At 35.8% G+C, this 26,721-nt stretch overlaps 1 long non-coding RNA gene across 1 annotated transcript; it reads right to left on the bottom strand.

Moving 5' to 3' along the window:
• Nucleotides 1-16,146: 16,146 nt before the first annotated feature.
• Nucleotides 16,147-17,184, bottom strand: LOC141485314 (uncharacterized). Its single transcript, XR_012467142.1, has 2 exons — nt 16,572-17,184; nt 16,147-16,493 (listed from the first exon to the last, which is right to left on the bottom strand). It is a non-coding gene; the product is annotated as an uncharacterized lncRNA (long non-coding RNA).
• Between the last annotated feature and the right edge of the window lie 9,537 nt (nt 17,185-26,721).

Raw genomic sequence — 26,721 nt, 5'->3', positions numbered from 1 at the left:
TAGATAATATTGTAACTGAACAGCACAACTGAATATTTCGAAAAATATTACAATCAAAAATTGTCACTGAATACAATAATAGTAGTAGTGTGTGTTGTGATGACTGAACTGAATATTGACAATGTTAGCACAAAACATTTTTTTTATTTACGACATCACATTAGAAACCTCAGAAATGTTCAGTGTTTCTCTACTACATTATGCATATCATATAAATACCAACCTTCATCTTGAATCACTCTATCTATTCTCAATTATTCTGTATGTATTCAGATAACCCTAGCTGAACACTCCTACGACACAAGAAACAGAGATTATTCTGTGATCGCCCCTTGTTGTGAGAAAACGATTGGACAGAGAAATGCGTATTACTAGGGACCACGAATTTATCAGATAATACCCGATGTAATCAAAGACAATCATAATAACAAAAGTTTCAAGAAAAAAGTTAATAAAAAGATATTGCTCACCGAAAGATCATTTTTCCATAAACTAGTTAATCAACATAATTTTTAAAAAATATATGAACAAAGTTGACTTCCTATAAACTCCCCCACTCCCAGAAAAAAAAAACACACAAGACAAACTAATTATAATATCATAACGAATATTTTCAGAACCTTCCATGTAACATAATTACTTTACTTGAGCTATTGTTCTTATCATTCTATAGTATTTTATGTCATTTTATACTAGTTAACACTGTTTTCTAAACATTGGTCATCTTATCACATACAAAATGTATTTTCGTTCAACCGCCAATAACTATTGTCGCTGTACTACTGTAAATATTGGCCCGATCGTAAACACTATTTTATAATTTAGACTTATTTTAATAATTTTTGAACATTAATTTTATATTACTTCTTGATGAATTTCAACTCACCTCATATGTACTATTATCATTTACTGATATAGTTATATCACGTACAAGGAACACCCCTTCGTCGATGCTCCTTCTGTGATGCTGTTGTTTATTTGCTCCTTCTTCATATTTGAGAATTATGTATACCTTTTTATTTATATTTAGTGAATAAACACTATTATTAGGAATTACGTGTTAAGAATCACACGTTAAAAGGTAAGACCTCGTCGTTGGTATGGGGGCGACAGCTGTTTAACGGAAAAACATATTTTAAACAGTTTTTTTTTAAACAGATTGAAAAACCTCGCATCAAAATCCGTTGGGTAGTTTCAAAGTTCTAGGCATACATAGGGATAGACAGCCAGAAGCGACTTTGTTTTATAGTATGTAGAAAATAAAATGTTAAAATGTGTGCATAAAGTATTCTTTTCAAGTGTGTGATTTCATCAAGAAATGTAAAATTTCATGTATCATTCCAATCTCAACTTTGGGCAACAAAAATGATATCAAAAAGTTTAGGAATTTTCGATTATCAGAAAAGATGTCGCATGAAAAGCTAATTTATAACGTATGATAATTTCCCGGTTCATCTCGAAGGATTGAAAATCTGTGAAAGCTATCTTATACAGCTTAGAAGAGCAATATGAAAGTTTTTTTTTTGTTTTATAGTCTTTTCGAATGACGTCATGAAAAATTTCAAATGAAATTGGCGAATGTTGGTTCTAATTCTGAATCGAAATTTGAAAACTGAACAATTCTTCTCTAATACTAACAACTTTGAATCTCTTGCGGTTTCCTATTCTCCCAAACTGGCCGTTCTTACTTTGGACACATGTGTATCTAAGTCACCAATCACCAATATACACAATTTGAGAATCTATTTTGATATCATTTGCTTGAGATATAAAATTAGAGCATTTAAAGCAAGTGTCAGTGTCACACAGAATATGAATGAAAAGAAGGAATCCCAAAAGTGGTCCATGGAATACCTTCGAATTGACGTCCACAATGTATCATATTCAGCTGTGATTGTGGATTTCGAAGATTTTATGTGTGAATTGAAATGGGGATAGTTTTAGAAGAGACTAGTTTTTGAGAAAGAAGTGTTTTGTTTTCCTAAGTAGGAAGAAGTAGGAGAAGTTTCCATCTTTATACAAATAAATATGGGAAGCTTCCAAAAGAAAGAAGAAAGCAATTCATTTCAAAATAAACTCTTGACAAAGATGTGACAAAGAAGTAACTCTCAGACATAAACTGGAAGAAAAAGTCTTCTTACATATAAACATTGATTAACACGAAAAAAAAAACTTTTGAAACAACTATTTTATTATAAACATTGGATTATATATGGAACACTTCTTCGTATCTTTCCTGTAAATCAATATTTACATAAAAGTTGTTGTTTTGAAAAGAGTTTCTCTTTCAATTTTTGTCTGCATGAATTACACATCTTTGTAAAGACTATTTTGAAATTGATTGCTTTCTTCTTTTCTTCTTCTTCTTCTTGGAAAAAACGAAGCTTTTAGGCTTTCACTCTCCTATCTTCATGCAAAAAAGTTAATAAAAATGAAGTTGTTCTGGAATTAATTTTTGTGTGTTGGAAAGTGGTTGACAGTTATCACCCGATGACGATTATGGATAGTAACAATCGAAACGTCGTGAAGTAACTTGGTTTGGAATCTTTTAATTTTTAATTTCCATTACTTGGTAATAATGTTTTAATTTTCATCTCGTGTTGATAGTTCAATTTTCAGACTTTTTGGTTGAATGTTTAGAATTTCCGGATTTTGTGTGAAATTGTGGCTGTTTTTAATGAGATGATTGCGTGGTTGAAATCTTGTTTATTTAATCTATAACTTCTCAAATGCTCCTCGAATCTCAGATTTAAACTGCGGCCAGTCTGGCCTATACAGTGCGAGTCTCTAACATGGAACAAATTCATCAAATCATATTTCCGAAAGAAATATGCTCAGACACGTCGATTAGTATTTGGAAGTGCCCTTATTTTCATGCAAAAAAAATATGAATATGAGATATGACTTCATCGATAATTTTTTAATGACAACTCTGTTTTCTTAATGACTTTTATTAAAGGGTTCAACAAGTTGCACATGCCTGCCAAATTTCAATTTTTTACTCCTTGTCCTTTAAAAGATATTTAATGAACATTATCTAATTCAAAAAATGAATTCAATTCAATAGTCTTCCTTCAATAAATGCTTAGAATGTCAGTGATACCTGACAGTGACATTGTCAGGTATCAGGTGACCACTTTCAATGGTCTTGAGGTTTCACCAATGTAACTTTTACCACAAGAACAAGGTATTTGATAAATACAATGAGCCTCATTCTAAAAGAAGTAAGCTAAAAGAATCAGCGTATATTCTCATGTCTGGAGAGAATTGTATCTCGAATAGCTCCTTAGAAATAGACCGTACTTGGCTACCCATCTTGAAGAAAACTTTGGATAGTGGCGAAATGGCAACAAACTGATATCGGAGAGTACCTTGTATTACATCGAATGTTTCAGTTGTCAATCAACAACATTGACATAATTTCATATTTCAAAACTTCTTTGACATCTGTCGAAGACGTAAAGAAATAAGCTATCAAAAAAGGAATAACTGCGAATATATTCGAATTTTTTATCCATTTCTGAAGACGAAGGCAGTTTTTGGCCTCCGAAACGTAAAAGATAAGTATTATTTCTTAATAATTTTTCTGATAGGCAAAATTCTTAAATACGACAAGTTACTGATAAATAGAAGATTTTTCTTTGTGAAATATACTTTGATTTTTACGCAGTAACTTATCGGGGTAAACTAAAAAGTTTGCCCTTCTACACTTGTATAAAGTTCTCCATTATAATTTTTATATTTTTTCAAATTGTGGAAGGTAACAATTACCCAAAAAGGTCGATAAAAAAAACTTATTTTTCCTTCACAAAAAATGACTTTCGTTGAATACTGTTAGTCGTTTCACAGTGTGTTGTTCGCCATCAATAAAATGCCGTACTTAACTGAAACACACAAGATTAAAATTCTGATGATGATTGGCTACGGAGATAGGACAAGAACACAAAATGAAGTTACCCATTCATTCAGAGAGAAGTATCCTGAGATACCACCCATATCGCGAAGTACCGTAAGCAAGTGAAGAGGTCAAAATAAATGTTCTTCTCTCTGTCGAAGAAAATCCCCATGTTCCCACTAGGCAGATAGCTAGGGAACTCGAAATTAGACAGTATTCAGAGTTCTTGAAACTGAAAATTTTCATCCATATAAAATAACAATCCTCCAGGAACTCACCGAAGATGATCCAGATAGAAGACTCCAGTTTTGCGAACAAATGATGGATCTACTAGACAGGAATTTTATACAAAAAGAAAACATTCTATTTCCTAACGAATCAATGTTTATGTTGAATGGTGTGGTAAATCGTCATAATTGTCGTGATTGGGCAGACAGAAACCCACACTGGATGAGCGAAGGCCACACCCAACATCCAGAAAAAGTCAATGTTTGGGCAGGGATTGTTGGTGATCGAGTTATAGGACCGATTTGTTTCCAAGAAAATTATACTGGAGCAAGATATTTAGAATTCTTGCAGGAGGACCTAGTTCTGAATTTGGTTATTTTGTTCCCTTGTCCAATAGAAGCTGACGTCCCGAATAGAAACATCTAGTTTCAACAAGACGGCGCGCCTCCTCATTCTGCAAGACCTGTCCGTGAGTACCTGAATGATGTATTTCCAGGCAGATGGATTGGCAGAAGAGGACCCTATGAATGGCCACCTAGGTCTCCGGATTTAACACCTTTGGACTTTTTTCATGGGGTTACTTGAAGAGCAAACCGTCATATATTGATGATTTAAAAGAACGAATAAGACAGGAGTGTAGGCTAATTTCCGGCGAAGTAATCAGAAATATTCAAAAAGAGTTTCAGTTACGTTTAGGGTATTGTCAGTTAGTAAATAGACAACATTTTGAACACTTGCTAAAGAAAGACTATCGAATTGAATTCATTTTTTGATTTAGATAATGTTTGTTGAATATCTTTTAAAGGACAAGAAGTAAAAAAATGAAATTTGGCAAGCATGTGTAACTTGTTGAGCCCTTTGATAAAAGTCATTGAAAAAACAGGGTTGTCATTTAAAAAAATTATATATGACGTCATATCTCATATTTGTGACACTGTACAATTTTTTTGCATTAAAATAAAGGCAATTTATAATACTAATCGACGTGTCCGAGAATATTTCCGAAAGAAACAACACCTTTGATTTAGTGAATTTCTTCCATGTTAGAGACTCGCACTGTATGTAAGGCATTGCAGTCTTCGCATTTGAACTTGTAGACCCCAGATTTTTCAATTTGTCCCGTGCTGATTTGGAATTATTTATGATGGAATGCAAATTGTTAACTGTCTTGAAATCTAAATTTATGCCTTGTTTATTGAGGAAATTTACCCTCTCTCTACCTACAATGCAATTTTTAGTATTCAAGGAGATGACATCATATACCTAGGTTACGAAGTAGAAACACCTAAAGGCTGACTTTCGACCGCAGGAGGTGAGATGTCAATCTTGTTGAGGTGCTCATCAGTAGGTTGAGGTCCACTAAGAAATGAGTAGGGGTGTGCCTAGGTTAGTTTATAACTCGTTCACAAGATAACAACAGTGTGTCGAAATAGCAGTTAGCATCAAATATTAGTGATGTGTACTACATGGATCAATAAGTCCCGAGACTAACCCAGAGATGGCGCTCTTAGTAAACCAGTAACCACGTCTTTCTAGAGTACTAACCTTTGCTTGAAACGTGTCGAAATTTTAAGTCGATCGGACCAGAAACAGCTGAGTTATCGAGGTTAGAGTAAAGTCGTTTTGTAGTTTGTTTAGAAAATGGAAAAAACCGAGTTTCGTGTTCTGATAAAACATTGTTTTTTAATGGGTAAAAACACCGTGCAAGCGAAAGAATGGATTGAAAAATGTTACCCGGACTCTTCTCCATCAAAAGCAACGATTTGTCGGTGGTTTGCCGAGTTTAAACGTGGTCGTACCGACACAAATGACGCAGAACGCTCGGGTAGACCTGTGGAAGCTGTTACACCGGAAAATATGAGTGAAGTGACAAAAATTGTAATGAAAGATCGTAAAGTGAAGCTCCGTGAGATTGCTGAGATGACACAGATATCATATGGAAGTGTATTTACTATCCTTCATGAAAAATTGAGCATGAAAAAGGTTTTTTCTAAGTGGGTGCCGCGATTGCTTTCGATGGAACAAAAACAGCAACGAGTCGATGATTCAGAAAGCTGTTTATCGCTATTTACTCGCAACAAAAAAGATTTCTTGCGTCGTTACGTGACCATGGACGAAACATGGATACATCACTACACTCCAGAGTCAAAGCGGCAGTCATCTGAGTGGCGCACAGCTGGCGAAAACCGTCCGAAACGTCCGAAAACGCAGCAGTCAGCTGGCAAAGTGATGGCGTCAGTTTTTTGGGATGCGCATGGCGTGATTTTCATTGACTACCTCGAAAAAGGTAAATCGATCACCAGTGATTATTATATTGACTTACTGGTACGTTTGAAGGAGGAAATCGCAAAAAAACGACCGCACATGCAGAGAAAAAAAATCCTTTTTCACCAAGACAATGCACCTTGTCACAGGTCGGTGAAAATAATGGCAAAATTAAACGAATTGGGCTTTGATCTGCTTCCCCACCCCCCATACTCACCAGATTTAGCCCCCAGTGACTACTGGCTCTTTGCTGATCTTAAAAAAATGCTCCAGGGAAAAAGATTTGGCTCAAATGAGGAGGTCATCGCTGAAACTGAAACTTATTTTGAAGCGAAAGATACATTTTTTTATAAACATGGTATTGAAAAATTGGAAAAGCGTTGGAACCATTGTATCACCCTAAAAGGAGATTATGTTGATGAATAAAAAAAAATTTTGTAAAAAAATGTTGTTTTCATTGTTAGTCTCGGGACTTATTGATCCATGTGTTAAATTGTGAACTATTATTTACGATTTTGATAGCACCATTCTTCAATAACTCAATAAGATGAAAGATCCTGCTGTCATTTTCATTTAAACAAAATTCGATCTTCTCCCAAATTGAATATGTTGCGAATACAAAAAGCAACTGCTCTGCAACAACCTTGCCTCAATGAAGCACACAATCTCTCTCATTTATGCATATTAGATTGGCATATCCTTCTGAATGAGATCTTTTCAATATCCAGTTCGTGAACACAGTAATGATTGAGTACAAAAATATTTTAGATTTTTGAATTCCAAGGCAACAGGGACCTCATGGGGTTATTTTCTCATGTTAATTATCAAAAATCTCATCGTGTCGCCGCCTCCCCTGCTACTTGGAATTAACGTCATATCTGTTGAATAAGTAAGTTGAATCAACGGAGTGTTTTCCTCGCATGTCCTCAGAAACAACTTATGATTTGACTTTTTCTTTTTTCAAGTTTTTGTTTCTCTAAATTATTTGAACTAAGAAACCTTCTGAAGGTTAAATATCATATTCAGTTTCGCGAAGATTTTTTGAACAATTTTTCCAACAATTTCCCCGTATGGTTCACTGGATATTTACTTATTCATCTCTGTTTGATGAGTCCTAGGAAGCTGAAATTTGGTATATAGGTGCTTCCTAGGTCCGAAATGCGCACTAAGAAAGAATGTTTGAATATTTTAACTGGGGCGCCCCCATTAGAGATAAAAGAAACGCCTTAACATATGAAAATTACGTTTTCCTCACTATTTCTCCGTACCGCTATATTTTTGGAGACTGAAATTTTTTATGTAGGTTAGTTTTATGTCGTAGATGTACAGTAAGAAAGAATTTTGAAACACTACTACTAGGGCGTTCGGCGCGGAGAAAAAAACGAATTCATAAAATAAAGTTACTTTTCATCACTCTTTCTCTATACCCGTATATTCATATTTTCGGAGGCTTTAATTTTGTATGTAAGTTTTTTTCATATCATAGAGGTGAAATAAGAAAGGATTTTCAAATATTCCAACTGGGATGCCAGCCGCAGGGGAAAAAGGCGAGTCCATGAAATGAAATTATATTTTCATCACTCTCTCTCCAACCCCTCAAATTTCCTGTGGGTGAATTTCTTTTTAGTATCAGCATTGCACCCGTGCGGAGCCGGGGCAGTTTTCTAGTTATTTATAATCTAATGTAAACTAATTTGGAATGTGATGTTTCTTTCATTAGATTACATCATCATTTTTTTCAATAAGGACCTCTTTTCTAATACACAGCCAGCATGAAAGTTTCTCAAATTCTCAGCAATTTCTGACAGTCCATATTCTTCTGTTCTCATTGATCGTAATGCCAGCTGTGAGAGCCTATGCTCTTATATTTTCACTTTTATTTATGATGTAATGTACTATAAACAAGTGCCAACTGAACTGAATGAACTGCCATACGAACGTTTCAAAGCTTCAAAGTGTAAAGAAAGAACAGAGAAGTACTGAATGGATGATTTGATTATGAAAGATAAAAGCAACAGAAAGGTACGTACTCAACAGAGATCAAAGTGAAATATTGTTAGACCATGTGCAAGCAGAGGCTCATTATATTCACCTGCAAAAAGAGCACTTCCTCAAAATGTATTTGCCTGTCACCTAACTACCCGCAACTTTTGTCATTCACTATATCACTCCGAAAAGAATATTGCAGTTCTGAAGTACGGAAACAGTCCTTATTTTGGATTCATTATACGCCAGATGTTCCAGTAGTTCTACTGTTACGTGCCAAAGTATTGCCACGTAACAAATATTTGAAGGAATAATTCATGGGTACTCTTCACCTTTTAAATAGACAACCAGTTCATCGGGGAGATGTATAATGGGTTGCATATCAAACATAGCAGAAATAAATGAAAACTAAAATAGCATAGTTTATATAAAAAGAAGAGATTATCATTCAAAACACAAGAGAAAGAGTATATCTAGATGCACAAAGAACCGTAATAGAATGCACAGTATTTGAATCATCAAGTTGTCTCTTATTAAAAACAATTTTATTCAGTATCAGGAATTATCACTCGAACACTATCTGGCCATGTTTCGTCTGCCGATGGTACGATGCCTATATTATATCGGTAATTCCAGTAAATATGCATCCATTTTAATGCTCCTAGCAATAATTTTTGAAAATTGATCCGATCTCTGTAATTTGTTTACATTCTTTCTGGTCGAGTAGTCACTGGTCCAATAGTACCTGGAAATAACATTCAAAAAAATAAATCAGAGAAATATAGTGATTTAATATTATGTAGTAGTATAACTTGTTACTTACCTAACGAATATTTATTGTACAGAATCAGATATAGAATTAATTAGTAAATTGTAAACTTTATATGTGTCGTTTGTCAAATTCTTGTCAGCTGCTCAGTAGGTATTGGATGTCACTGATTGTAGATGACTGAGCTGGTCAATTCAAGTTCCGGGCGGCAATATTTGAATTTAGTTATTTAAACGTATCACAAGTGACGTTACGCAACCGTTAACGGTCGCAACTGTTGTTATTGAATTTTCCGCGAATTTTAGAACATATAGAACAAAGGAATAGATGTAGGTAACTCCAGAGTATTGTGAGAAGCATAAAAAGGGGACAGGAAGGAAAAAAAAAAAGGGAGGAGGGGCAGTGAGTAATGGTTGTGCATGGGAGCAAGACGTCTTCTCTGTATTTTATGGTGGAATTTGTGGTTTTTACCAATTACGAAAAGCATTTCGAGTTTCAAACAGAGCAGACGATTCAAGGCGCAAGATTTAGTGTTTTCTTGCGACATCATCGACAGATTGTCGGATCCAAGGTTCCAGGCCAACTTCATTCCGAAGTCACCCCTGCTTTCTACACTGCATGGTATAAAGCAGTTTAGCAGCCCTCCATATTGCAGGAATAAGTTATAACAAGATAAGTGCTAGGTAACGCCTGGGGTGAGTTATCATATTTTACAATTCCTGCATGCTGCAACCTTCCTTGTTGCTTACGCGACAGTCAACAGCTGAACAACAACCAGTAATAGTCATCATCGAAGAATTTCCAGTTAGCTTGATCACACCGAACGCTTCATGCATGCTATGCATAGATTATAGTGCACATAATAGTGACATCCGCTTCGCAGACAGCCATCTCACCGAATTAGTAATTGTCGGTTTCATATTGTTCATATGTTTCATATTTATAATAATATTTCATATACAACTGGGGTAGCTGCCATTGTAGATGAGGTGTGATCACACAAGCTCTTATTTGTTTTTAATTAGATTCAGAAGGCCTTTCCATACTTATTGTTGTGTATTAATTTATAAATCAATAAATCAGGTTAATTTCAAAACATCACCCTAGTGGTGGATTCATTTACCTTACCCACCCCCTACAAAACCGCTAGGCTAGCCGAGTGGTCATTCTTAACCAATCACCACAGTAACATATATTTTTTTTGTTAGAAGTGACCATATAAATAAATTTGTTACTCATCGAAGATAAAGGTGAAATATCATCGTTTAGACCAAGATTATAATTATAAGAATTTATAACGTAACAAAATGGCGCCCACCTAGCTCTGCGGTCGTGTTTTGGGGAAGGGTCCTTTCTTGTATTTTTGGAGTTTGTGATTGGAAGATTTCTTGGTGGCTGTTTGAACCATTGATTATATTTCAAGCTGTTGAATCATTGAATATCAATTTCCGAAGTTATATTTTTATGTGGGTTTAACTTTTTTGTTATTTGTTAAATAAAAAAAACTCAGATATTCGGATCAGTTTTTAGTAGATACAAAAAAATTAATAGAAAGAAATATAGTTTCACCGGTTTCTAGGAAGGTTTGACTGATTATCGTTTTTTTTTTTTAATGATAGAATATACCGGGTAAGTAATAATAGTTTTGATTTCTATGTAGGAGATATCTAGATGTTATTTTTTTTTCTTGTTATATTTCTTCTCAGAAAACGTTGATAATCAAAGTACTCTTTCTCTTGTTTTAACCTATTATATTTATCAGTAGTGTTCAAAGTACCTTACTTTGTTCGGTTTGAGCTTCATTATCTTTGAGAAGTCCTATTTTTTGTGCAATTTCAAAAACTTATATAGTACGCACAGATAGCAAGGTTGTTTTCATTCCAGTATCTGTTTTTTTTTGAGGGAGGGGGTGAGTCGTTTTAGGTAAAACGAATTATTTATTATTTGCCTACACAATTTGAAATGGAAGTCAATCGACTTAGAGCCGATGAATTAGCATATGAACTTCAAATACGGGGTGCATTACCGTTGAACGGTACTGTTGATGAGTTAAGAGCACGATTAAGAAAACGTATTTATTTCGAAAAACGCGGTAGTTATACGCCTTCCTACACATTCGAACTGGATGCGGACGCAGAGATTGCTACTTGTGAATTAAAACTCACTGAACTTCGTGACAAGTTAGAAAACTTTGATCACAACAACGCAAAAAATGAAAAAAGTCGTATCATGTCCAGATTGTTACACGTCTCGAATCGACTCAGTCGAATAGCGGCTGAAGGTGCTCAGAAAAGAAAAGAAGAACTTCTTGAAGAAAGTGCAGAATTATGTGAGAAATTAGAAAATATGAAACTGGAAAACGAGAACGTGCCACTGGAACAGAAGAAAAAGGAAGCAAGTACTCAGGTGGACGAAGACGAGGTTGAAGAGAACCTAGAAGATGTACATTTACTGGAGTCACCTATGCAACGTCAAGTATCTTTTCAGAACTGGGATTCAGAAGTTCATGAAGATAGTCGCAGAAGAATAGAAATGGACAAAGAAAGGGGTTACTACGGAAACATTTCGGATTTGAAAAATCCAAGATTCGGCGACTACACAAGAAGAGTCGAGGATGGCAGACCCAGATTTGAAGATAACAGAAGGATGCAAGATAATTACCGAGCAAAATGGGACACTAACAGAATGAGAAATGATGATATATTCCATGATGGAAGGTATAATATCAGAAGTGGAAGTGATATGCTACAATCGCGACTAGGCCAAGAAGGTCTAAGGTGGAATGGTAGCACGGGAGAAGATACAACCGCTCGAAACTTCAACACCGTTTCCAAGTGGAATCTCGTATTTGATGGACAGAACATGAGCGTCACAAACTTCATAGAGAGAGTTGAAGAATTGAGTACTGCCTGCAATATTCCGAAAAGTCAACTCATAAGATTTACTCCAATACTTTTGAGAGGTACACCTCTTCATTGGTTCAGAACTACTACTGAAAGTTTGTATACTTGGGAAGATATCACTTATCATTTGAGGAAATTATACTTATCATCATATTATGATGACGACATCTGGAATGATATCAGGAATCGCACTCAGGGTCAACACGAAGAAGTGGCAACTTACATCATCAATATGGAAAGCCTTTTTGGGAAGTTGCAAGAGAAACCATCAGAATTAGAAAGAGTGAGACTCATCCGAGAGCGCATGTTGCCGATCATACAAACAAGATTGCCGTTAGGTCCTATCTATAGGCTTTCTGAACTTTTGAGACTAGGTAAATGGATTGAGGATGTTCAAATGAGATCACAGAGAATAAGACCACCTCCAACAAATAGAAATTTGGTCACTGAAACAGAATTCATGTATAGTTCCAGGAGGCATCGCACGGATACAATCGGAACTGAATATAAACCAAACCCAGAAGATAATGGTAGCGAGGAGTTGGACTCGACATTCGAACTGGCAGCTCTTCGACAAGGAGTCAGATCAGTACAAAATATTAAGTGTTTCAATTGTGGAAAACTAGGTCACATCTCAAGAAACTGTCAAATGCCAAAGATTGTAAGATGTCACCAATGTGGCAACCCCAGCAGGAACTTACCAGTAGACGAAAAATATTCCCGTTATCCGGGAAACGCAGAAGAGAGTTGCGAGGAGGCCGCATCGTAAACTCAGGGTCAAGCCACGCGGCCACTTCTAATTACACTGATTATGTACGTGTGCAATATGAGTTGGATTACGTTCTTTCCAATGTCCAAGGAGATGAGAGACCTTATCTCAGAGTAAATATCTTGGGTATTAATTTAACGGGTTTACTGGATTCTGGCTCATCAGCGACAATCATTGGGGAAGGTGGTTATAAGATGATTAAGAATTTGGGTCTGAAATTAAATAGATCTGTAACAAAATCATGTACTGTCGCGAATGGAAACGAGTGTGAAGTAATTGGTTATTATGACCTACCTTTTCAAGTGACTGATAAAGTTGTTGTTGTGAAAACTTTAGTGGTACCGTCACTACCGCACCTACTAATATTGGGTTCCGATTTCTGGCGACAAGTTGGGATTGTTCCAGACCTTAGAAGTAATCATTGGACTTTCTCAAATGAACCAGCGGTGTTTGAAATAGCGAGCATTACTGACAACATGCTTTTATCAGATCTTCAGAGAAAGCAATTGGAGGACACAGTGGAGAAAATTTTTGAAGATATGCCGTCTGGATTAGGATGCACCTCATTAGTAAAACACGTCATCAAAACGAAAGCTGAGCCCATAAAACAAAGATTTTATCCTATGTCACCGGCATTGTTGAAGCATGTGTATGAGCAGCTAGATGACATGTTGCGTCAAGGGGTAGTGGAACCATCGTCATCGCCATGGTCTTCTCCCATTGTCATGGTCAAAAAAAAAGACGACACTTATCGATTCTGTATAGACTTCAGAAAAGTCAATAAAGTCACGGATAGAGACGCTTATCCGCTTCCTTTTGTGTCTACTACGTTGGATAAACTCAGAGATGCAGCCTTTCTTACCTCATTGGATATAAAGAGTGCATTTTGGCAGGTGCCGTTGGCGGAGGAGTCGAAACCGATTACAGCCTTCACGGTTCCTGGCCGTGGTCTTTTCCAATTTACCCGTATGCCATTCGGGTTGCATAATTCAAGCGCAACGTGGCAGCGTTTGGTAGATGGCGTATTAGGTGCTGATCTGGAACCTTTCGTTTTTGTCTACTTGGATGACATAGTTATTGTAACGCAAACATTTAAAAAGCATTTGGAAATCTTGTCAGAAGTTTTCAGAAGACTTAAGGAAGCTGGTTTGAGAGTTGGGAGAGAGAAATGTCAGTTTTGCAGGTCAGAGTTGAAATACCTTGGGTATATAGTGAATAAGAATGGACTTCATGTCGATCCCGAAAAGGTGTCGGCGATCTTAAATGTGCCTCGGCCTAAAAACGTAAAAGAGATACGACGTATCCTGGGTATGACTAGTTGGTACCGGCGATTCATACCAAACTTTGCGACTGTGGTGGCGCCCTTAACGAATTTGTTGAGAAAGACTGTGAAATTTTCTTGGGAGGAGTCATGTGAACAAGCTTTCATTAAAATCAAAGAACTGCTGATCTCAGCACCAGTAATGAGCTGCCCAGATTTTGACCGCCCTTTTTGCATTCAAACGGACGCTAGTGATTATGGATTGGGAGCGGTCTTGACTCAAAGTGATAGTGAAGGAAATGAAAAGGTAATCAGCTATATCAGTCGGTCATTGTCTCGAAATGAACGAAAGTATAGTGTGACGGAAAAGGAATGTCTTGGTGTACTTTGGGCGATAGGTAAATTCAGACCGTATATCGAAGCGACACACTTTAAAGTCATCACCGATCATTTTGCATTGAAATGGCTCAATGACTTGAAAGATCCCACGGGTCGTCTGGCCAGATGGAGCGTAAAACTTCAACAGTATAGTTTTGATATAGAACATCGTCGTGGCAAAGATAACATTGTACCAGATGCTCTGTCGCGAGCTGTTCCCATCGTGGACAGTATAGATGTCGAGCACGATTTATTTCCAAATAGTGAAGATCCTTGGCTTCAAAATATGCGAAAGAAGATAATGGAATCTCCATTGAATTTTCCACTCTGGCGGTGTGATGAAAAATATGTTTATAAAAGATGTAGGGATGACTGGAAAATAGTTGTGCCGAAATCCCATCGCAAAGAAATTATGAAATCCCACCATGACAACCCAACATCTGGTCACGGAGGTGTCCATAAAACGTATCATCGCATCTCGGCAAAATATTTTTGGCCAAAGATGAAGGTGGACATAGTTCGCTACATTCGGGGCTGTACAATCTGTTTGGCACAAAAACCAGAGCAGAAGGCTCCACCAGGACTACTTTGTGGCCGACCAAATATAGACAAACCATGGGATACAATATCTATAGATGTTATCGGACCTTTGCCTAAGTCGTCGTCAGGATACTGTCATATTTTGAGCATATCAGACTATTTCTCCAAGTTTTGTTTATTCTTTCCAATGCGAACGGCAAACTCTAAAACTATTATTGGACTTCTAGAAGACCGTCTCTTTCTTTTATTTGGAGTACCAAGAACATTGATTATGGACAATGGTAAGCCCTTCGTCAGTCATGATATGTCAAAGTTTTTGGACTCCTATGGGGTGAAAACTATTAGAACGCCGTTTTATCACTCGCAGGGGAATCCTTGTGAGCGACAACATCGAACACTGGAGGTGATTCTTCGGTCATTTATACAAGATAATCAGAGAATTTGGGATCAAATTTTACAAAAGGCGGCCTGCGCAATTCGTACAGCCGTCCACGAGAGTACTGGAAAAACGCCTTATTTTACGATTTTTGGAAGGGAAATGTGCTTGCATGCCAAAGATCATGTTCTCTTAGATAGACTTCCAAATTCTGATCCAAGTTGGAATGTGGAAAATATACCAGATCATTTCAACAAGATCTTCAAGGAAGTAAGAACGCGTTTGGATAAAGCTTATGAAAAGGGGCGGCATCATTATAATCTTCGCCACCGTGATGTCAAGTATCAAGTGGGTGATAAAGTTTGGAGAAAGGCTCATCATCAATCGAATGCAGCAAATTATTTCTCAGCAAAATTGGCACCGAGATTTGTAGGACCTTTCACCATTCACAAAAAAATTTCGCCCTGGGCTTATGAGCTCCTTGATGCCAAAGGTAAATCAGGAGGAATCTGGAACGTGAAGGACATCAAAGCAGACACTACGTACCAATCTTTGAATGAGGAAGACGATGATGGGTTACAACCAACACATTAACAAAAAAAAAATAATTGTATTTTTTTTTTTTTTTGTAGGTAAGGGGGGTAATGTTACGTGCCAAAGTATTGCCACGTAACAAATATTTGAAGGAATAATTCATGGGTACTCTTCACCTTTTAAATAGACAACCAGTTCATCGGGGAGATGTATAATGGGTTGCATATCAAACATAGCAGAAATAAATGAAAACTAAAATAGCATAGTTTATATAAAAAGAAGAGATTATCATTCAAAACACAAGAGAAAGAGTATATCTAGATGCACAAAGAACCGTAACAGAATGCACAGTATTTGAATCATCAAGTTGTCTCTTATTAAAAACAATTTTATTCAGTATCAGGAATTATCACTCGAACACTATCTGGCCATGTTTCGTCTGCCGATGGTACGATGCCTATATTATATCGGTAATTCCAGTAAATATGCATCCATTTTAATGCTCCTAGCAATAATTTTTGAAAATTGATCCGATCTCTGTAATTTGTTTACATTCTTTCTGGTCGAGTAGTCACTGGTCCAATAGTACCTGGAAATAACATTCAAAAAAATAAATCAGAGAAATATAGTGATTTAATATTATGTAGTAGTATAACTTGTTACTTACCTAACGAATATTTATTGTACAGAATCAGATATAGAATTAATTAGTAAATTGTAAACTTTATATGTGTCGTTTGTCAAATTCTTGTCAGCTGCTCAGTAGGTATTGGATGTCACTGATTGTAGATGACTGAGCTGGTCAATTCAAGTTCCGGGCGGCAATATTTGAATTTAGTTATTTAAACGTATCACAAGTGACGTTACGCAACCGTTAACGGTCGCAACTGTTGTTATTGAATTTTCCGCGAATTTTAGAACATATAGAACAGAGGAATAGATGTAGGTAACTCCAGAGTATTGTGAGAAGCATAAAAAGGGGACAGGAAGGAAAAAAAAAAAGGGAGGAGGGGCAGTGAGTAATGGTTGTGCATGGGAGCAAGACGTCTTCTCTGTATTTTATGGTGGAATTTGTGGTTTTTACCAATTACGAAAAGCATTTCGAGTTTCAAACAGAGCAGACGATTCAAGGCGCAAGATTTAGTGTTTTCTTGCGACATCATCGACAGATTGTCGGATCCAAGGTTCCAGGCCAACTTCATTCCGAAGTCACCCCTGCTTTCTACACTGCATGGTATAAAGCAGTTTAGCAGCCCTCCATATTGCAGGAATAATTTATAACAAGATAAGTGCTAGGTAACGCCTGGGGTGAGTTATCATATTTTACAATTCCTGCATGCTGCAACCTTCCTTGTTGCTTACGCGACAGTCAACAGCTGAACAACAACCAGTAATAGTCATCATCGAAGAATTTCCAGTTAGCTTGATCACACCGAACGCTTCATGCATGCTATGCATAGATTATAGTGCACATAATAGTGACATCCGCTTCGCAGACAGCCATCTCACCGAATTAGTAATTGTCGGTTTCATATTGTTCATATGTTTCATATTTATAATAATATTTCATATACAACTGGGGTAGCTGCCATTGTAGATGAGGTGTGATCACACAAGCTCTTATTTGTTTTTAATTAGATTCAGAAGGCCTTTCCATACTTATTGTTGTGTATTAATTTATAAATCAATAAATCAGGTTAATTTCAAAACATCACCCTAGTGGTGGATTCATTTACCTTACCCACCCCCTACAAAACCGCTAGGCTAGCCGAGTGGTCATTCTTAACCAATCACCACAGTAACATATATTTTTTTTGTTAGAAGTGACCATATAAATAAATTTGTTACTCATCGAAGATAAAGGTGAAATATCATCGTTTAGACCAAGATTATAATTATAAGAATTTATAACGTAACACTACCTTTCATTATCACATGTTGTTTATTGACAATTTCAAAGTGTTTTATGTCTTTTGTACTTCACAAATAATTGTTTCCACAATCAATACCAAAAAGCATTTCATATTTCACATTAAGTAAATTTTACCCCTCAATTTCAAATTTTGATCTTAAATGGGTAATGGATCTGTTTAATGTTCAGCATACTATATATCGTCACTTTAAAGGGAAAACTCACTAAGTGACATTTTGAGGCAAAATGACGTTTCTCAACAAGTACACTTTTTATTGCATGCGCTACACGAAGACAAAATAATCAAGTGTTAATTCCACTTAGTTTTATAGAACTGTATTAGTAAGAATAACCAAGTGCAAAATTGTGAACAATCATCTGAGAAGCAAAACTGAAAATGCACTTGATTAGATTTTCCTATACCAGCTACCGTAGCAGCCGGGCAACATAGTACACAGAACAAAAGCGTAGAGTACTTATTCAGTTCCAACTGTTGAAACACGTGTTGCGATATTTTACTTGAGTGGGTTATTTCACAAGGAGACCTGTTTTTATTAAAACATTTTATTCATAGTACGGTGTAAAATGAGTGAAAGAACTAAATTAATAATCAAAAATGCTCTAGAATTATGCGAACGAGCACAAGTGGAACAAAATATACACGTAAGTAACTTTAACCTTCAGTTAAACTTCTTTATTAAAAGTAAAATCATATAAGTAAGAACTGATATGTTCATAATAGTTATGCAATATTTGCATAAATGGGAAAATGATAATTAAGTTGAGAAGGCAAACGAAGCTTTACATAATACAGAACCAGGTAGAAAATATAGTGACGGTGATGAAGACTTTGTTGGACTACAACCTGTAACTTGCCTTTTGTGTATAGTAAGTAATATGGTAAATAAATGGGAGGAATAACGACATTTTCTATCTTTTGGTAATGAAGAATTAACATCTTTTACGTTTTGTCTTTAATTAAGGATCACGATATCTCTGATTCCGACGAAATAGAAATAACACCGATGCCAACACGCTGGAGAAAATCCATCAAACTGGCAAGCCAACATAACGAAACACCGAAGATCAATGTATTTACCGTATAAGAACAAAAAAAAGTTTGTAATGCTGAATCCTAAACAAATAAATTGCACCACCTGCCAGTTCCACTGTACTAGCAATTTCACTGAACAGGAGGACCGTATAAACACTTATAAAACATACTGGGGTCTGGGAAGTAATAAGCGACGGAGAGATTTTATTGTTGCAAATGTGCAATGTCTTGAGCCAAAACGTAGGAGAGTTGATAAAGATAGTGCATCTGCTCGAAGAGTGTCAAAAGTATATTATTTGGAAAATGCAAGAGGTCGTGCTACTTGTGCTAATTTTTTTCGGAAAACACTTTGTATTCCAAATGGCCCTATCACTAACTGCTATCAAGGGTAAAGATTCCGCTAGGACAGATGAGGCAGAAAAACGCCCGGCAATAAGACGTCGGCAGTGGAGTGCGACTCTATGAACTCGGCCATAGAGAATGCTAAAAAAATGAATCGGCGTTTATTATAAATGATTGAATTAACTTTTTTGAGCGAAGTCGTTCAAGCAGAAATACCTACAGACAAAAAAACGAACAAATGCTGAACCAAATGTGCCGTACCAGATACATGAATTAAAATATGAGGATTTTAAGGATCTGCAATCCTTCGCTAAGCAACTAATGAAAAATCTAAATCTTGATGAAAATGGTGACATCGTATCGTGGCTGAAAATAAAATGTCTGTAATTTGAAAAAAATTCACCCGACATCTTATACTGCCAGTATGACCACCCCTCAGAATATTGAAAAATTGATATCCCGACTACGAAAAGATATCTCTGCTGTCCTTGGACTTAAACCAGCTTATAGTCAACTGCTTCCAATAAGCAAACAGAAGAAAAAGGAAATGTTAAAGCTGTGCCGCAAAGGTTAAATACCAGAAGTGCACTCCACTGGTATGAATATCTACCTCTAACTGTAAGAGTGGACCGTTTGCCGGAACCTGATGTAGAAGATGAAAATAACGAATAATGAATAGTTACAATTATAGTTTCGAATTTTATCCCAAAAAAGCAATAAAAGTTTTTTCTTGAATGATATTTTATTCACTAACTACTATTGTTTCAGTAGTCATCTTAAAAGTAAAAATGAATAAGTACATTAATTTCAAAATTCTCCCCAAAAGACAATACCAATAGTAGGTGGCTTAACTAGTTGGAAAGGGTAGCATAATGAAGTATTATCGAAAAAACATCAGGAATATCAGACGCAAGTTAAAATAGATAAGTGAAATTTATTATTCGTATTTTATTAACTATCGATTATTTCAAAACTCAGTTATTGTACTTAGTGAGTTTTACTTTCAAACTGACGATATGTTCCGCGTAATGGAATTGATTACGATCCACATCGACATGTTGAAGCATTTGAAACACTGTCCTGTAAAATCAACTGCGAAAGAGGAGGTAACCTGCGTTATTTTGCAAAATCTTCCACTATAAATGAAATCACTCAAGTCATATATATTGTCTAATTAGTATACAAATTATGAACGTGAGTCGCTACAGCAGTGTATAGGTATGTGACAAGCACAATAAAGTCACTCAATAACAATCGAATCGGTGTACTATTAATTAAATAGAACGTTGTTTTTAGGACAGATATTCATAGTAGTAATTTGTTTCAAGAAAACTATTCAAAATTTTCACATTCCATTCTGGGTGTTGTATGTTCATTGTATCAATACCTTCATCACATTTAATTTGATTTGTGATCAATTTTGAATGACTTAGAAGGGTCAGCTTAGGAAATTCCTATCATTTCTGGTCCCCTAGATCATGTTAACCTTTGAATGGAACTCAATGTAAGTTAATACTGATATGGTGTGACATTTCAAGTGGAATACACTTTCAATGGGTTTATATCGCCCGAGATAAATCAAACAGGCAAGAGGAATAGGATAGGTCGCCGAAATGCGACAAGAAATGGCCGCTCGCCGGAAGTTCACACTCAAAAGCTGACATCGTCTTAGAAGAAAATGAGTAATGAATTTTGGGGACTCGTACAAAAACTGAGGATTCACTGGGATACTAAATTTCACATGTGTATTTCAGATGATTATTGCAAAAAACTTCAAATTAGGATCATTTGTATTGAAGGCGCGTATTTCTTTCGCATTTTTGAGACAGAAGAGTACCCTTTCATCAAAATAACCCAGGGGATATATAAGTAATCAGAAAACGTTCTCAAGATTCAATAACTCACTTTCGAGTACTGCAATTTTCAATCAGAAAAATAATTTGTAGAAAAAGTAATTTCAGATAAACTGAGAGGATATTATTATGGAGTGAAGGCGAATACATCTCTTCTCACGAAGACACCATCTATGGAACGACAGAAGACTCAGTTCACAAATGTCAAAAATAAACGAGCCGGAAATCTCTCGTTAAAAAGGCAAGACTTAGTCAATCCTCAGCTGGTACAAGCTTCGACTTCAGATAGGTCTTCGATTTTGAATAAATTTTTTTCAACAGAACACATAAGCAAATCATTCGATATTTGATGAAAACATTTTTCCACACCAAAACAAGAGCACCGTCTCGTGGCCAACTTCGATCCCATTCCATCTTGAAAGTGGGTAAAACATGTTATTGATCATTATCAAAATATTATCATGCAAGAAATAATGATGACTTGAAATCACATCTTTTAAAGAAGTTTGCGTTTGCAAAGAATAAATCACAACTATTACAAAATGGCGGAACATTCAATAATTGCCTGAATACATTGACATTTAACTACATAATATGACGTAATAAGCTTGAGGTCAGTTCAAAAGATGCTCGAAATGGTTGCCTTGAACTTATTGCCATATGAACAGCCTATCCAATATTTCACACCTAACATTTTCGAACAAAGTAACGTCAATATCTCTACAAATATTTATTATTATCTGCCATATATCCACTATTGAAGCAGGTTCAGTTTCGTATACCTTTTGCTTCGAATAGCCCTATAAAAAAGTCCAAAGGTGTCAAATCTGGCGAGCGGACTGGCCATTCTCTAGGTCCTCGACGACCAATCCAACGACCGGGAAAAGTAGTATCCAAATAGTTTCTTACTTATCTGGAGTAATGTGGTGGTGCTCCATCTTGTTAGACTACAATATCCATATCGAATTCATTAGGATTCGCTTCGACGATTTCAGTGATGAGAGGGTCAAAGTAGTTTGCAGCATATTCAAGTACAGTTCCCCTGTTGAATTTTGATTAATAAATAGAAGTCCTTCAATATGGTTTCCCAATATTCCTGCCCAAACGTTAATTTTTCTGGATAGTGGGTATACGTTTCCCGGGAAACGTGAGGGTTGGTGTCACTCCAATAACGGCACTTTTGTCTGTTTTGAATAAATGTACATTCGTCCCTAAAACAAATATTGTGGAGATAGGTAGTATGCCTGCAATGGTTTTCGTCACAATTTCGCAAAATTCTGTTTTCCGATCAGGGTCATCTTCAGTTGATTGGTGTACCATTTTAATTTTGTATGGATGATACCTATTCCTCTTCAAAAGTCTCCATACAGTAGAAGGAGACACCTCACAAACATTCGCGACGGAATAAGTAGACTTCGGGATTTACTACCATCTCACCAATTATTTGTACTTGCTGTTCTTCCGGAATGGACGGATGACCTAAGGGCTTTTGTTATGTACACTACCGATAATTGTGAATTTGGATACAGGTTCCCTCAAATATTTTCTACAAATAGGACGGTTCGAAAAACGTTCATTGAAATCCCTTTCGGTCTCGTGAAAGTTACGCGTCGCAAACTAAATGAGAATATTCTATCTAAACAATGATGTTTATTGTCGAACTGGCATTTTTTGTCGTTTTTATAACCAAAAAATATCTTAACAAACCTTATCGGGTTATGGAAATTGCCATATGGCAGATAAAAAGGAATATTTCTAGAAATATCGATATTATTAAATGTTCCACCATTTCGTAGTAGGTGAAGATATTGACTTCATATTCTAGGGTTGTGAAGTATTCGTCAGGAGCTTCAGAATGATGTATCACAAGATCCCCCTTTCCATTTAATTTTTTTCCCAGATGGCGCCCCGTCGCCATCTTGAAAGTTTCATTTGTCAATTTCACTTCAAAATAAAGTATTCATGCATTAATTTCATTATCCCAAATTTCAATTTTTTGAGTTGACCCGTTCAAAAAATAAAAGGGGGGGACATCAAAGAAATGCAATGTATGTTGACAGTTTCAGCTATTTAGCATGTTTAGTTTGCTGTGAGAGGCATGAAAGTTGCAAGGGTGTTGCGTGTTCGGCAATTTTCTGCTATCGAAAAGAATGGATCAAATAATTTGCCTGTTTTGCTTGAAATGGTCATAAATGATGACGAATCATGTTAATATGCTTGTGACACCGAAATCAAAGTCCAATCGTCTCAATGGAAAGGCCCAGGAGAGCTAAGACTGAAATAAGTACGCCAAATTCAATCAAATGACAAAGTTTTGCTCACTTATTGTTCAGATTATCATGGCGTAGTGCACCAGAAGTTCTTAGCGCAATAAGGAGTATTAGCTTGGAGTTGCAATCTTGCGAGAAGCAATACGGAAAAAACGTCCGGTATTATAAAAAAACAAGTCATGGCTTTTGCCTCACGATAATGCACCTACTCACTCGTCATTGCTTGTTCGTAGTTTTTTGGCCAAAAACAACACCATAATCATTCCTCATCCACCGTATTCACCAGATTTGCCTCCCTGCGACTTTTTCCTCTGGTGGGGAAATGTGGCCATTGCAAATAAAAGACTAAATGATTCAACACCTTCACGGTTTGGGGAAATCTTTTCGGGATTATTTTCCAGAACGCAACAGAAATAAAAACTTGATAATAGATCCTTTCAATTTTCAGATGTTCCAGATATCATCGAGTCGATAACGGTACAGTCAACATCATTTGATTCAACTTTAAAACGTAATTTAAAAAAATGTTCCTTATCCTGTGAAATATAAAATTTCATAAAGAAATATCAGTAGAAGCACAGATATATTTACTGCTTTTGTTATCCACACACCTTTGTGGAAAGGCATTCTCTGCTCTTTTATATATCAAAAACTCATACAGGAACAGATTACACTTGGAATCCGAATTGAGATTACAACCAAGCAGTACTAAAATGAATTGTCCGGAATGTATTCCAATTATGGGGATGCTTGAAATTGTGTATGTTTTTCTAGGAGTCCATGGACTGAAAAAAAATAAGAAACGCTGTTCTGAACTATCGATTCCTGAATCATCATCATCAATATACTACTTTTTTTATTCAGAGTTGTCTGATATCTGAATATTTTTATGGCATGATTTGGATTTTGCAAACATGTGGACGATCGAATGTACTGTTGGATTAGTATAATATGACTTGCTCAAACTTCCTCATAGAAAAAAAAAATCTACTTGTGAACAGTCTCTGCTATAGATTAATTGATATTATGTTAGTGAATCTAGAATAATTCTGTGGTTTCAACCTGATTAGTGATTAGTTTGCACTCAATGAGTGTTCGTTCTATCCTAATGACGATTTAGTATCCTGGCACAAACTTGACCAAGACTTTTAAGGGTTGTTGATGGTGGAGCAGCTGATTGGCTTCGAATCACCTACAGACGATTCATTTTCACCATTTCTGTATGAATATGGATTATAAAAATGTTTCTGAAAGCGCGACTGAGAAATAAAGAAGTTGTAACGATTGGAAAATGAATGTCAATGTCAATGAAGAACTAATAGCTTGTTCAGACAAGTTCCAGAAGTGCTCTTTTTCAATATAAGAAAATTTGAAAAAAAAAATGTAAGTGGGGAGTGATTCGACGCCAATGGACACTTTCGTTTTATTCTACATTCCACAGAATAACAGATTCAATGACTTCGTGAATAATGAATACGAGGGAATATAGGTGGGAGTTTCAACTCACGTAAATATCCAATACTTCAACTAATCATGAAATTTGCAGAGATAAATCCATCACACTTTCTCGGGCTATTGAATAATTCAATCGAATGAGTAAAGAGGTTTTCCCCATTTCTGTGAGTTAGGACCAATCTCTAGTTCCAACCAACGAAGTGAATTAATAAAATGAATTCACCGAACTTTTTCAGACGATCCCTTGTTTTCGTATGAAATTTCTATAGCAAAAATATTTTTCGGTAGGTTGATTTTTCCGTTGAAATATCAAGAAATAATACAGTTCACTGTGATTCTTGCTACGACACGTGTTCTGCAATACAATATTGTCCCCGATAACTCACTTCTCAATGATAACCATTTTATAGTGCATTTCATCAGTTCAGACTTCCATTGTCTAATATAATATAAATTGATTTGAAATCCATGAAAAAAATCAAAAAGATTAACCGTAAATAACATTTTTGTTAAACAAAAAAAAAACTGAAATCACAAAGAAGTAATATACAAGCAACAACCAAAAAAATAAAAATAAGAATATTAATAAAAGCTGAAAATTAAAAAATATTATTAACAAATAATGAAAAATAAAAATTAAAAGATTCCAAACCAAGTTACGTCACGACGTTTCGATTGTTAGTATCCACAATCGTCTTCGGATGATAACTGGACTTATTCCTCCGAGATCCGACTATTTATAGGTCATTCGAGTGCTTTCACCTATCCCATCTTCCCTCTCTACGCTTCATTGGTTTTAGCGGGAGATGACCGTTTGGCGGGAGGTGGTCGTTTTCCGTTTGATTAGAGGTTTCCGCATGGTACGTATCTCTACGCTAGCTTGACTAAATGTGTTGTTGGACAACATATACGCGGCTTCTTTGGATTTTCTTCTAAATCAGTGTTCCTCTTTGTGGATGATTTCAGCTTGACCCCACTCGATATTATGTTGATGAGTCTAAACATGCTCTGCTATTCCGGATTTGCTGGTTTCTCTTCGCTGTGTGTGTTTTTTGTGCTCAGCTATGCGAGGCCATTGAAAGTTCGCATTGCTAAGCACAAGAAACACACACAGCGAGGAGAAATCAGCAAACCCAGAATAGCAAAGCATGTTTGGACTCATCAACATGATATCAAGTGGGCTCAAGCTGGGGAGAGGATAGAGGGGATAGGTGAAAGCACTTGAATGACCTATAAATAGTCGGATCTCGGAGAAATAAGTCAAGTTATCACCCGAAGATGATTGTGGATACTAACAATCGAAACGTCATGACGTGATTTGGTTTGGAATCTTTAAATTTTAATTTTTCATTTTTTGTTAATAATATTTTTCAATTTTCAGCTTTTATTAATATTTCAATTTTCATTTTTTTGGTTGTTGCTTTTATGTTATTTCTTTGTAATTTCATTTTTTCGTGTTCAATAAAATTGTTATTTTCGGTCAATCGTTTTAATTTTTTTCAAGGTATTCAAATCAATTTATATTATATTAGACAATGTCTAATCAATCCGAACTGATGAAATACACCACGAAACATTGTCAACCACCTTCAAACAACCATTTTATACTTTTTCACCTACCATCTACACTCCATTTGAATAATTGATTCTAGGATAGATTCAACTACCTGGAAAGAGCAAAAATAATACTAGTGTAAACAAACAAAAAAATCAGTTCAGTAAGTTATGCATTATTATTATTATTATTATTATTATTATTACATAGCATTATTACATTTATTTGAATCAGTTTGATCATTAATCGGATATTCCAAAGTTGTGATTTTATAAAATTTCAGCCTACTTTTCAGAAGGTTGAGTTTGAAAACTTTTTTCTGAAAACGAAGTGTTCTGAAAATGATTGCCATGTTCTTTCATGTGTGATTTAGATA

Source organism: Leptinotarsa decemlineata, unplaced genomic scaffold (assembly GCF_025532065.1).
Source record: "Leptinotarsa decemlineata unplaced genomic scaffold, Ldec_3_MD MMD2_tig00026316_RagTag_RagTag, whole genome shotgun sequence".
Lineage (NCBI taxonomy): Eukaryota > Metazoa > Arthropoda > Insecta > Coleoptera > Chrysomelidae > Leptinotarsa > Leptinotarsa decemlineata.
The sequence above is the reverse complement of the archived record's forward strand: the minus strand, read 5'-3'. Positions and strand labels throughout refer to the sequence as shown.